The 13,802-nt window shown below is 38.6% G+C and overlaps 1 long non-coding RNA gene across 1 annotated transcript in view; it reads left to right on the top strand.

The window, feature by feature from the left end:
* The window catches only part of LOC133074974 (uncharacterized), a 50,019-nt gene extending 44,986 nt beyond the window's left edge, over positions 1-5,033 (top strand). The window contains exons 2-3 of the long non-coding RNA XR_009697305.1: positions 1,172-1,337; positions 4,512-5,033. This is a non-coding gene — a long non-coding RNA (uncharacterized LOC133074974). The remainder of the gene's footprint in view (positions 1-1,171; positions 1,338-4,511) is intronic.
* The last annotated feature ends 8,769 nt before the right edge of the window (positions 5,034-13,802 follow it).

Raw genomic sequence — 13,802 nt, 5'->3', positions numbered from 1 at the left:
AGTTACTATATAATCCTGCAATCCCACTCCTGGACATATATCTGGAAAAGATGAAAACTCTAAATTGAAAAGATACATGCACCCCAATGTTCACAGCAGCACTATTTACAATAGCCAAGACATGGAAACAACCTAAATGCCCATCAACAGACGAATGGATAAAGAAGATGTGGTGTATATCTATATATCTATCTATATATATCTATATATATAGATATATACACACGCACACACACAATGGAATATTACTCAGCCATAAAAAAGAATGAAATAATGCCATTTGCAGCTACATGGATGGACCTAGAGCTTACCATACTAAGTGAAGTAAGTCAGACAAAGATAAATGTATGATATCACTTATATGTGGAATCTAAAAAAATGATACAAATGAACTTATTTACAAAACAGAAAGAGACTCACAGACATAGAAAACAAACTTACGGTTACCAAAGCGGGAAGAGGGGAGAGGGATAAATTAGGAGTTTGGGATTCACATATACACACTACTATATATAAAATAGATAAACAACAAGATCCTACTGTATAGCACAGGGAACTCTATTCAATATCTTGTAATAAACCATAATGGAAAAGAATCTGAAGAAGAATATATATATATATATATATATATATATATACACACACATACACACACATATATATATAAAAAACTGAATCACTTTGCTGTATACCTGAAACTAACACAACATTGTAAATCAACTATACTATACTTCAATTTAAAAATAAGATATATACCCTCCACCTACAAACTCGAGTCTTTTCTTCAGGTCCACTGTTAATGAGACATGTGTCACGTCCCAACAGTGACCATGTTTTCCCTGCAGCTAATGCAGAGGAGAGGCCAGCCCCAGGCAGGAGCCCCCAGGAAACTTCTCAAGGCTTCCTTCTAACGCAATACAGTGTTTCCTTAGAACATAGGACATTCCTGGAATGTGCTGATTCCGAGTCCAGACCTCCTATTCTTCCTCCCTCACTTGGTGTAGATGAAACCCTGCAGTGGGCACCCAGCAGCCCCCGCACAGCGTTTCTGGTCTAAGGGAGTCTAGCCTCTCCCTCAAGTTCTTGGCCCCTGGGGCAATTGTGAAATTGGGTCTAATGATTAAACAAAAAGTTCTCTGTGTCTCCTCTTTGTCCACTCTGAATGCTTTAGAATGATTAAATACGATTAGAACTGTCAGCCATCTACGAGAGAATCTAAACAACCCACCTACACTTTCTCTGTCTACGATTAAAAGACAAAGAGTTTGGAACCCTTGTGATTACTTTGCAGAAGAAAGATATTATGAGGACACAGTCTAAAACTTGACTCAGGCCAGGTAAGTAAGTGTCTCTGCTCATTTGGTGATGACTAACACATTCTGCCAGCTGTTCAGTGTTAAGATTATTATATTGTGTAACCAAAAGAGGGCAGTGCTCATTCTTCCTGTTTTCTATTTTAGGACAAAATGGAAAGGTCATCTTGTTCTTATTCCATTTTTCCTTTACTCACCACAAAATGAAAATAGTGAGTAAAAGTTACATAAGCAAATAAATGAAACATATTCCGAGTCCCTTTAGTTCAACATTAGTAATTTGATACGGATACTTCTACAGCAAAAGAAGACATTTGTTTCTTTGATTTACTTTTCTAACCCTGGATGGTTGCTTCTGTTTCTGAACATTTAAAACAGTGCCTCCAAAAAAAAACTCCATGATACTTCCCAAAAGACAGAGAATAGGTAGGTTTCACTAAATGGTAGCTTATCCAACATTTGAATAAAAATAAAATTCAGCCCTAGTGATAGTGCATTTTTTGGTCATTACATGTCCTAACATGACCACTCCACCCGCCCCATCCCATCTTTTCTGAGCCATCTATATTAACTTATCCTTCAAGTCCCAACACATTTTTTTCTAATTTACTTTCTCGTAGGATACTAAATTAACGATCAAAGCAAAGATTTGGTCCCCTGGAGTATTATACCTAGACCAACACCCTGTTTAAACATGAAAACAGAAAACCATGAAGTCTGGTATAGCCTATGAATAACTTGGCTCTTACTGGCACTGAACTCCTTCAACTATAATGATTTCCATTTGTCCTCTTTCTGGTGGACCCAGGAAATTAGGTGGCAGCATCCAGAGCATCTGTGGACACCTGTGTCGATATATTGTATGCTGTAGTCAGACAGACCTGAATTCACATCCAGACCTGCTAGGTGCTGTGATTTGGAACAAATTACTAACCTTGGGCAAGTTTCATCCTAAGGAAAAATGGGGGTAAAATGCCCAATTTGCAGGCTTGTTGTGAGAACACAGTAAAACAATCAATCTAGGTAAAACTATCTACAGTGTGCTGAGCAAACAGTAGGCACTCAATCAACCTGAGCCCTATTCCTTCCTGTTAAGAAACCATACAGGTACATCCACCATTATTGTTGCTTGGCCAGTAGATGAAAATAAATGACAGAACTATACTTACATGAATGTTCTGTTCCTTTAGGAACAAAGATTTAATTGGTTTATATGTTCCATACGAGTCATTGTTTAAAATATTTATTTAGCATCTCATGCAGTAGTAACATTTATTGAGTGCCAGGGCCTAAGTGTCTTTACATGGATTGACATCTTTAATCCTCATAGCACCCTTATAAAAGATACTATTATCCCCATTTTACAGTTGGGGAAATGGAGTCAAAGAGCTGTTATGTAATTTGTCCAAGGTCACACAGCTAACAAGATGGAAAACCTAGGATTCAAATCTAGGAGGTGTGCCTTTAGAGCCTAGCTTCATAACCATCATGCCTCTATTTCCCTGATAAAAAAGACCTTGGGAAGGGATTTTTTTTCCTCTTCTCTTTTATTTTTCTTTTGGTTCTTTACAATTTTTATTTTATTTTATTGTGGTAAGAGCACTTAACATGAGATCTACGCTCTTAATTTTTAAGTGTACAATACAGTATTGTCAGCTGTTAAGTACAATGTTGTACAGCAGATCTCTCAAAGCAGTAACAGGCTAACTTGTTGGCTTGTAATCAGGGTGAAATCTCAGACCCTCCCCAGTTCTTGACAGTTTTGGTGAGAGGATAGGATTCTGATAGAGTCATGGCTTTCTGGAAGAGGAACAAAAATTTCCAAGGGCTGGGATAGGAAGAATTCCTGGGATTGGGAAGTGAATACTCCTGCCAAGTAGTGATGGGTGGGGAGTAAGGGTCTCTCACTTCCTTAGCTCTTAATGAATATTTAGAGGCTGAGTGGCAAGAATTGAAGAAGCCTTCCAAATGGTGCACTGCCTATTGCCCACTCTCCTCCAGGCAGGAGGAGGAAGGGAGGTTATCATGCCCTGAAAACCCAGCCAGAAGGCAATGTGGCTTGGCTGTTGAGTCAAAGGGTCCCCAGAGCTAAAATAAATGGTGCCAACAGTGAGGACACAGAGTTTCGGGTGAGCCAAAATCAAAAACAGCTTGGTTGAGTCTGAACAGGAAGCCACTTGAAACTGAAAGTAAATGTGTTTGCTTACTGGCCCAGAGCAGCTCTCTCCTCTGATCCCTCCATCTCCCTCCTCCTGGCCCTCAGATGCTTCAAGGAAAAAATATGATTAGAGGTGGGACAAAGGTCTCCCTGTCCTCAAACATACCCATCTAAGTATGCTGGGGAACTTTGGTGGCAGCGCCTCAAAACTTTTATGGATCTTTTGAATACAGGCACTCAAGTGACCATCATACCTGGTCCTTTAGGGAGAAGCTCACTTGATGGGGTTTGGGCAGGGATCTCGCAGGGAAAAAGAAGCTAACATAAACTTGTCCACAGGGCGTTTGAGCCAAGTCAATGTACTACAGTTGCATCTATATTTGAATGTCTAGGAGGAATTGATGTGCTGTATGCTTGTACTTCCCCATCCCATAAGTGCCATAGGGGACACTCCTGATCAGGAAGAGCATTGGGGAAGAAGTGCTGGTGAGGCAAATTTCCCTGCCATTTGGCACCAATGAGTGGGTCAGCATTTGGTACAAGTGCCCCTACCCACTGATGTCCAAAGTGTTCACTCAACAGATGATGTCCTATGGGTTGACAGGTGGGGAGTCTCAGTCTCAAAGGCCCTGACTGCCATATCACCACACCTCTGTCTGCAGGAGTGTCTGATAACCCCCCACAAAATGCAGGGGTCTGCTCATCAAGAAAAATTTCTTAGGACTCTGTGGGTAGATTCACAGTGATCAGTCCCTCCAGGGATCAAGGAAAAGTTGCTATTTGGTCCCCAGGCACCAAAAAGGAAGCCAGTGGGTTGGAGACAGTGTATGTCACTTCAGCATTCTGCTGGGTCCTTTACATGAACTGTGAAGGGCAGAGTCCTAAGATGGTCCCATGACCTTCCACCCCTGGTTTTATTCCGATTACCTTATGTTACATGGCAAAGTAGATCCTGCAGATGTAATTAAGGTTGATAATCAACTGAACTTAACATAGGGAGATTATTTGGGTGGACCTAACCTAACAAGAGCCCTTTACAGTATCAGGTTTTCATCAGCTGGAAGCAGAGGAGAACATCAGAAAGAGAAGAGGCAGGAGAAGATTCGACACCATTTTCTGGCCTTGAAGACAAAGAGGACAATGCACAGAGATTGGAGACTGGCCTCTGAGACTGAGTGACCCCTGGCCAACACCCAGCAAAGAAACAGGAACCTCAGGCCTACAACTGAGCAAGCCAGATAAGAGTTCAGAGGTGAACTCAAGCAGAGGACCCAGCCAAGCTCGTCCAACCTTCTGATCTGCAGAACAGTGAACTATAACATGGATGCTGTTTTAAGCCCTGAGTCTGTGGGAATTTGTTCAGCAGCAGTGGAAAACTAACCCAATAATTAGCAGCCTTCAAGTGAGGCTTGATCTAACTTGATGCATCAGAAGCTGCCCAGCAACCTTTTAAAAAAATTTCATTATATAAAATTAATTTTTAAAATAAAAAATGTAAAACATTGGCACCTGCTTTTGAATCATTTAATTTATGAAACCATTTTCTTTTGTACAATATGCACTGGCAGCGCAACAATGCAAAGAAGTGGAGTATTTACAAAATTTAGTTCACGTTGCTGTATTTCTCCAACCTTTGTGTCTGCACATGTGAAATAAAATTAAAATTTTCAAACATTTTATATACAGTGATTCTTTTTTTTAAAGTGTACCATTTTTCACTATTATGCTCTTCATAAAGGACTTGGCCTAAAGTTTCAAAAACAAAACACAAAAAACAAAAACAAAAATAAAACTAAGGTACTAGAATAACTTTGCCATATCTTTAACAGTATTTTTATGTAGAACAATTTGAGTCAGCCCACAATCAACTTCCCTTATTTTCACATACTTGAATTTAGGGAAAATTACACTCATTTTGCAAAAAAAAAATCCCAATATGATAAGCTCAACAGTAAGCTCAAAGCACTGTTAAAAAGACCAATGTGAATGGCACACAAAAATCACATCTTTATCAATTATTAATTGGAATTCCTGATCAGGAAGTAGGCACAGAGAGACCCAGGCCCTAGGGGATCCCTCTCTGGAAGATTACCTTTGAGTAATTCTTTACAACTTCAGCATCAAACTCTGAAGTGCTCAACCAAACTCTGGAGTTATTTCTGGAGCTACGTGCAAGGAGAACAGGTGTCCTCGTTATACTGCACACCTGGCCCCGTCTGAGATGCACGGTTCTCCTTGTCCCTGCACATTCACATAGCCCAGAACTGTCTGCACCGCCAGGTGAAGGTTCTACAGGTGCTAGCAGACCTGTGGGACCTCTGAGCTCCTACAGTCCTAATGACCTTGAGCTACAAGTCTCTGTGACTAATTTTGCCAATTCAAATTTCTGGCAAAGGGAGGCCAACCCTGAAGGGCTGTAGCACCTCCAGAGCACCCTGCAGGGTCAGCCAAGCCTCTACTGCAAATGAATTGCAGTTGAACTTCTCCCTCTGCCCGGTCCTGCTTCCCTTTCCTTTACAGGTGGCGCTCTCTCCCCAGTAAACTCCAGCATAAAAATCTCTGCCTCAGAGTTTTTTCCATGGGGAGTAGGGAGAGAGAGGGTGGTTGTGAGAGGAGGTGGGGCAGGGAGAACCTGACCTTTGGCATCAGGTGTATCTAACTGCAGAGCCTAAGCCCCCAACCACTATTCCTTCCTACTTCCATTCTCTAAGGACCGGCCTTAGTTTCAATAATCAGGAGCAGTGTCTCAAAACTAAAATCTTGAACGGGTCTCTGCCAAGGATTCTATTTTAAGATGCAAGAGGGCTGACTCCTAGTTCATTGGCAGTCTTTGATTCATGACATGATAAATCACTATCTTCTACCAGGGCAGGAGGGGAGGGGGAGATCTAAGTTTGAATTTTGTGGAGTAAGGGAGTTGGTTCCTTGAATAGAGAGGAACAGAGAGGAGGTCATAACTGAGGTTTCATGAAATTGAGATCAATGTTCTAGAAATATTTTGGAAGCAACTTTACTGAGAAAGATGCAAATGAGGTTGGCAGCTGGTCTGGAGAGACGCTTCCTTTGCAAAGCCACCTAGCAAGCCGGTTGCTATGGCAGCAGTAGTAGCCCTTTACTGCAGACTCCAAGTAAAAAACACTCCTCTGACTTTCATTCTTTTTTTTTCTTATTTTGAAATAAGCTTTTGAAGTAAAATATTCAGGGTTGGTAGCCTTCTTTGGTATGCAGTAAAGCAAAGTCCTTTTCCTCTTTTATCCTTTCTGCATACATAAAACCAATACTTTTCAACTTGTGATTTGCACAGAATTTTTAAAAGGTTTTATGTAGCTGTGCCCAATTAGGTGAGCAAGACTATGTCACAAATATTGAAGAGCTCCTTAGCTATCCAGATAATGTAGAATTGGATTTCTTTTTGCACTTCAATCAAAAGAAATTAATTTGTTTATTAAAGTGTTACGTCTTATTTCTCCCTCCGTCGATAGCAAATTTTAAATATTATGACTTTTTTGTTAACTATTTTGCTTAAATAATTTCAAATCAGAAAGTGGAAGAAATTGAAATGATTATAAATCACTACTGATATCTAGTTCTTGTTCGGATAGGCAGATTCATACAAAGATGTTTTTAAGAGTTTCCTTGTAGGGGATAACATTGATAATAGTTACAATGCCCATTTATTGAAGCCTTATTCTGTCCCAGGTACTTTGCCAAGCACTTTCATACATAATTTTAATTCTCCAGTTAACTTTATGAGACAGGTGTTAAGTCCACATGCTGCAGATGCAAATTTGGCAGATATAGTGCCTTTGCTGGTGCTCTCTTTCTCTGTGCGTGCGCTCAAAGGGAGGGCCGCGTGAGGACACACAAAAGGTGCCTTCTGAAAGCCTAGGAGAGACCCTCACCAGAAACCAACCCTGACAACACCTTGAACTTTATGCCTCCAAATCTGTGAGAAAATGAATTTCCACGGTTTAAGCCACCCAGTCTGTGGTATTCTGTTATGGCAGCCTAAGCAGACTAACACAACCTCTAAAAGAAGACATAAACAGCATAATTCTTGATCTGCTATACAAGAGCAAAGCATAGTTTTCTTTTTTAAAAAAATTATTACATTTTAAATTTTATTCATTTTTTTAAAGACTTTTTTTAAAGAGCAGTTTTAGGTTCACAGCAAAATTAAGAGTCAGGTACGCAGATTTCCCATAGACTTTCTACCCTCACCCCAATTCACACCTCCCCCGTTTCTAGCATCTCCCACCAGAGTGGTAGTTTTGTTACACTTGATGAACCTACACTGACCCACCACAATTATCCGAAGTTCTTTGTTTACATTAGAATTTACTCTTGGTATTGTACACTCTATGGGTTTGAACAAATACATGACATGTACCCATCATTATAGGGCATTTTCTCTGCCCTAAAAATCCTCTGTGCTCCTCCTACCCATCTCCTTCCCTAACCCCCATCACCGCAGCCCTTACCAACCTCATCGTTTTACTGTCTCCATAGTTTTGCCTTTTCCTGAATGTCACATAACTGGAATCATACAGTATGTAACCTTTTCAGACTGGCTTCTTTCACTTAGTCATATACACTTACGTTTCCTCCACATCTCTTTGTGGTTTGATAGCTCATTTCTTTTTAGTGCTGAATAATATTCCAGTGTCTGGATGGACCACAGTTCATTAATCCATCCACCTACTGAAGGACATCTTGGTTGCTCCCAAGATTTGGCGATTATGAATAAAGCTGCTATAAACATCCACATGCAGGTTTCTATGTGGACGTAAGTTTTCGACTCCTTTGGGTAAATACCAAGGAGCATAACCGCTGGGTCATATGGTAAGAGTATGTTTAGTTTCAGAAGAAATTGCCAGACTGTCTTCCAAGACACTTGAGTTGTTTCCTGTTTGGGGCTGTAATGGGTGAACCTGCTATGAACATTACTGTATACGTCTTTGAACATAGGTGTTTTTTCCTTGGAGAAAATACTTAGAAGTGGAATAGCTGGGTCACATAGTAAGGGTATATTTGACTTTATAAGAAATTGCCAAGCTGTTTCCCAAAGTGGTTATACTATTTTACATGTTCACCAGCAGTGAGTGAGAGTTTTGGTTGCCTCATAACCAACCCAACACGTGGTATTTTTAAGCTTCTAATGAAGACATCCCAGTAGGTATGCAGAGGTGTCTTCTCTCCCTGAGGACTAATGACATTGAGCTGCTTCCTGTGCTCACTTGGCATCTGTGTATCTTCCTTGGTGAAGTGTTCATTTAAATCTCTAACCCATTTTAAACTGGATCATTTGTCTTATTACTGAAGTATAAGAATTCTTTATATATTCTGAATTCAAGTCCTTTGTCAGGTTCAATAAACATTTCCTCCCAGTCTGTGGCTTATCTTTGCATTTTCTTATTTGTGTGTGTGTTTTTTTTGAAGAGCAGAGAATTTTAATTTTGATGAAGCCTAATTTATCACTTTTTTCTTTAATGACCCATGTTTTTGGTGTCTTAAGAAACCTCTGCCTACCCCAAGGTTGCAAAGATTTTTCTATATTTTTTTCTAAAATTTTAGAGTGCTTTTAGATTTAGTTCTATCGCTCATTAGTTCACTTTAATATATGGTATGAGGTAAGGTCAAGGTTAATTTTTATCCAAGTGGATATTCAACAACATGTGTTGAAAAATTTATTCTTTCCCCACTGAATTATCTTGGTATCTTTAAAAAAATCAATTGGCCATATATATGTGCATCTATTTCTGGACTGTATATTCTTTTCCATTGATCTCTTTGTTTATCCATCGATTCCTATTTCTATCCTATGACAATAATACCACACTGTCTTAATTACTATAGTTTCAAGTCTTGAAATCAGGTAAGTCCTCTACCTTTGTATTGTATTTAAAAACTATTCTGGCTATTCTAGATGTTATGCATTTCTTTACAAATTTTAGAGTCAGCATATCAATTTCTTAAAAATAACTACTGGGATTTTGATTGGAATTATGTTACATATATAGAACAATTTGGGGAAAGAGTTGGCATCTTTTTTAAAATTTTTATTGGAGTATAGTTGCTTTACAATGTTGTGTTAGTTTCTGCTGTAAGCAAGGGAGCTGGCATATTAATAATATTGAATAATCTGTGCCATGAACATGGCAGTATATGTTAGACAATATACTATGTACTGGAAATTTTTACATTGTACTTGGTCTGGAAAGTGGACTTCAATCTTTTTTAAAAAGTTGAGTTTTTTTAAAATTAAGACATATTTTTAAATTGTTTGCTTTTTGAATAAAGAACAAATGTCCTCGTTTGTAAAATGAGAGACTTACTGCATGGTCTCTCATGCCTCTTCCAATATTTTAAAGTTTTTGAACAGGGCTTATTGCTTCTGTCAAATAAAAACTAGCCTCCAGCAGAGTTACAAACTCTTCTCACCAAAAGAGGTGGAGACAAGTCTTTCTACTGCAGCTTTAAGAATCTGTGAGAAATATTACTTTGGTTCTTTTAGGCCTCCAATGCACAAAATAATAGGCCAGCCTATAAAATAAAAAGCTAAAACAGAGTGCAATTTTGTGTATTAATTCAAAATGAAGCACATGAGTGAGAGTTAAAACCAATATATTATTTGGTGTAGAAAAATTAAATTTTTACACAGGTTTTTCAGGATACTAGTTTTTTATGCACTAATATATTTATAAAGTTATTTCCTAATCCATTAATACATCACAAAATAATGATAAATGGAATGAATTTTCATTTGTCACTTCCTAATACTACAAAGTGATAATTATACTGCCTATCATTGCAATTTGATGACAACTGTATCTGCTAATTTACTTAGGACAGTCTATCAAAATAAAATTCTCTAAATAGTTAGTAAAGGGAAACATGAAAAATTACTAGCACTATAGCCAATAGGGCAAGTAAAAACTATATATAAAGTGATATACTCAATATTTTAAAGTACATATTTATTACCATTTTTACTGCACATATCTCCATGGCTCACATGCCTTTTTTAGGTTTTCAGCTGATTTGTTTATTTTTAAAAATCACTGCAGTAAATGCTTTGGTGCAAAAAATGTGAAATCCAAGATTACAAACTAACTCTACTGATTTCCTACTTAAGATGAAGCACTCTTAAAAAAAATCATTGAAACATTTGTAATTAAGTGCAAAATTACTGCTCAGTAGAACTACATGGAATTCTCTGATTCTAATGTCTTAAACTAGGCATCAGGAGACTTTCTGTAAAGGGCCAGATAGTAAATATTTTAGGCTTTGCAGGCCAAGAGGAAAAATTGAGATTATGTAGTACTTACATGACAAAACAGAAAACACATTTCTACAATGTGAAAAAATCTGCAGCAAAAGCTACTTTCTAAAGCCATTCAGTTTTTGAAAATGTGGTTGAAAGTGGTTCTTTGTATTTAGAAAAATTTCAATCTGTGTCCTGAGCTCAAAAAAAATCACAATTACATTTTTACCACTAAGTCATCAAACTGCTGTAAAGTAGTGCAATTCAGGATATTAACCTATTTCTAGAAAAAATTTTTTCAAACTATGATAGTTAAATTCATGACAGCAAATGAAGTTCACTACTGATGTTACTAGTTCAGTAACACATGGTAGGTTAAATTATTTTTTGCAAAATACCTGCTGATGAATAGAATAACCATGGGATTTAAACACCTTACATTTTCACAAGCTTTTAAAAGTTGTACAACTAAGCCTCTCTGCTGCAGACACATTTTTACTGCCTTAGTTGCAACACATTTTAGCATCTGCTGCTTCATGTTGTACTAATTAGGGTCTTCTCAACTTTGAAAATATTCTTGCTGGTAGTTGTTTCATGCAGACTATTCAGAGGCTAATTCTTCAGTTACTTCATACGTGGCATTGACTCTTCAAATAAGAAAAACTGAGCCTTTGTCACATCTATCAATTCACCAAGAGTTAAGGAAAGCCTCTTGATCATTTTCTTTTTAAAAGAAAAATTGACCACTGATGTTGCTCCCAACATCCTCTACTCTCCAAGCAACTGTTCTCATCAAAAGGCTTACAATCTTAAGCAAGTTTATTTTCTCTGTACTCATTTTGTTGGCTGCTACAATCAAAGATGATTCAACTAACCATCAGTAAATGACTTCCCTTGCTTGACTAACAAATGAGCCATTCAGAAACTTACTTTGGTCACAGCCTCATTTTTATGTTTCTTTTTGTGAAAAAATTCATCTGTGATGAGATATTCCACTTTAAGTGTGGTAATTTTTCTGACTGTTTGCTCTCCTGTGAGTTGGGACTATTATGATGAGTCTTTGTTTGGTAATGTTGATGTATATTGTATTTTTTTAGCAAAGGCTATACAGACCTACCTCAGAGACATCAGGGATTTGGTTCCAGACCACAGCAATAAAGTGAGTATCACAATAAAGCAAGTCACATGAATTTTTTGTTTCTCAGTGCATATAAAAGTTATGTTTATACTATACTGTAGTCTATTAAGTGTGCAATAGCATTGTCTAAAAAAACAATGTACATAACTTAATTTAAAAATATTTTATTGCTGAAAAATGTTAACCATTATCTGAGCCTTCAAAAAAGAGCAATCTTGGGCTTCCCTGGTGGCGCAGTGGTTGAGAATCTGCCTGCCAATGCAGGGGACACAGGTTCGAGCCCTGGTCTGGGAAGATCCCACATGCCACGGAGCAACTGGGCCCGTGAGCCACAACTACTGAGCCTGCGCGTCTGGAGCCTGTGCTCCGCAACAAGAGAGGCCGCGATAGTGAGAGGCCCGCGCACCGCGATGAAGAGTGGCCCCCGCTTGCCACAACTAGAGAAAGCCCTTGCACAGAAACGAGGACCCAATGCAGCCAAAAATAAATAAATTAATTTTTTTAAAAAACCTATTAAAAAAGAGCAATCTTTTTGCTGGTGGAGGGTCTTGCCTGGATGTTGCTGCTTATTGGCTGGTCAGGGTGCTGGCTGCTGAAGGGTGGGGTGGCCATGGCAATTCCTTAAAACAAGACAACGATGAAGTTCGACACTTCCTTTCACTTGAACATTTAGAGGCCACTGTTGGTTAGTAATTGGCCTAATTTCAATACTGATATGTCTCAGGGAATAGGAAGGCCCGAGGAGAGGGAGAGAGATGGAGAACGGCCTGTTGGTGGGGCAGTCAGAACACACACAACACTTACTGACTAGGTTTGCCATCTTATGTGGGCAGGGTTGCCACAAACCTTCAGTCTGTAAAAAACACAGCATCTGCAAAACACAATAAAACGAGGTATGCCTGTAGGGTCACTGTATAATAAACACAGTGCTTTGCATCTAATTCAAAATAATCTACATTCCACTGTGCTTTGAAAAAGCAACAAAGTCCGTTCTTTTCTTCTTTTCTTGTTTTGACATGATGGGGATAGACTGGTAATAAAAAAGTCACAGTCCTGCAATACGCATGGCACTCAAAATGCTGTTGCTATAAATGTCACTGCAATTTGTAGCGTGTTGAGCAGCAGTGTAAAGTGATAAGAACATCCTGCATGGTAGTTACTGAGCTCACTACTGATGCTTGCAGAAGCCAAAACTGTAGCACCTGCTTTTGAGAAGAGAAAGACCTTTATTGCCAGGTTGACCGGCAAGGAGACAGGAGGCAAGGCTCTCAAACCTGTTTCATAGGTCCAGGGTTTGAGGCAAAAATTAAGGGGTTAGGGGAATTTCAAACCCGGAAGCTGACTGGCTTAGTCTTGAATTAGTCCACAGAAACTACTCCTGCTGCTGGAAGCCAGATTTTCCTCATTGAAGGACTCCTTGCTTTGTAAAGGGCTCCGGGGTAACAATTTTATTCTCCAAGTTCCGTGGACTGAAGATTGTTGGTTCTGGGGTTATCCTGGAGACATGGGTTCCCTCTTGCATATGTGCAGTGCTGTCTCTGTAAAATGACTCAGGGTTTGATTAATCAACAACCTATTTAATGAGGCAAAACCAGTTTAAGCTGGTGCTGTTTCAATTTGCTTAATCAATAACCTATTTAAGGAGGCAAAACCAGTTTAAGCTAGTCAATGTTTTACGTGCTGTTTCATGGTGTTTGTTGCAACTCTTCAACTCTGCTGACGTAGCAAGAAAATAGTCACTGACAACCCATAACCAAACGAACGGACTCTATTCTAATAAAACTGTACTTATGGACACTGAAATCTGAATTTCATGTAATTTTTATATGTCAAGAAATATTATTTATTCTTCTGTTGTTTTTACCAGTATTAAAAAATGTAAAAAACATTTCTTTTTGGTGGGCTGTACAAAAACAGGCAGCAGACTGT

Source organism: Eubalaena glacialis, chromosome 15, assembly GCF_028564815.1.
Source record: "Eubalaena glacialis isolate mEubGla1 chromosome 15, mEubGla1.1.hap2.+ XY, whole genome shotgun sequence".
Classification (NCBI taxonomy): Eukaryota; Metazoa; Chordata; class Mammalia; order Artiodactyla; family Balaenidae; genus Eubalaena; species Eubalaena glacialis.
This window is presented reverse-complemented; position numbering and strand designations above follow the sequence as displayed.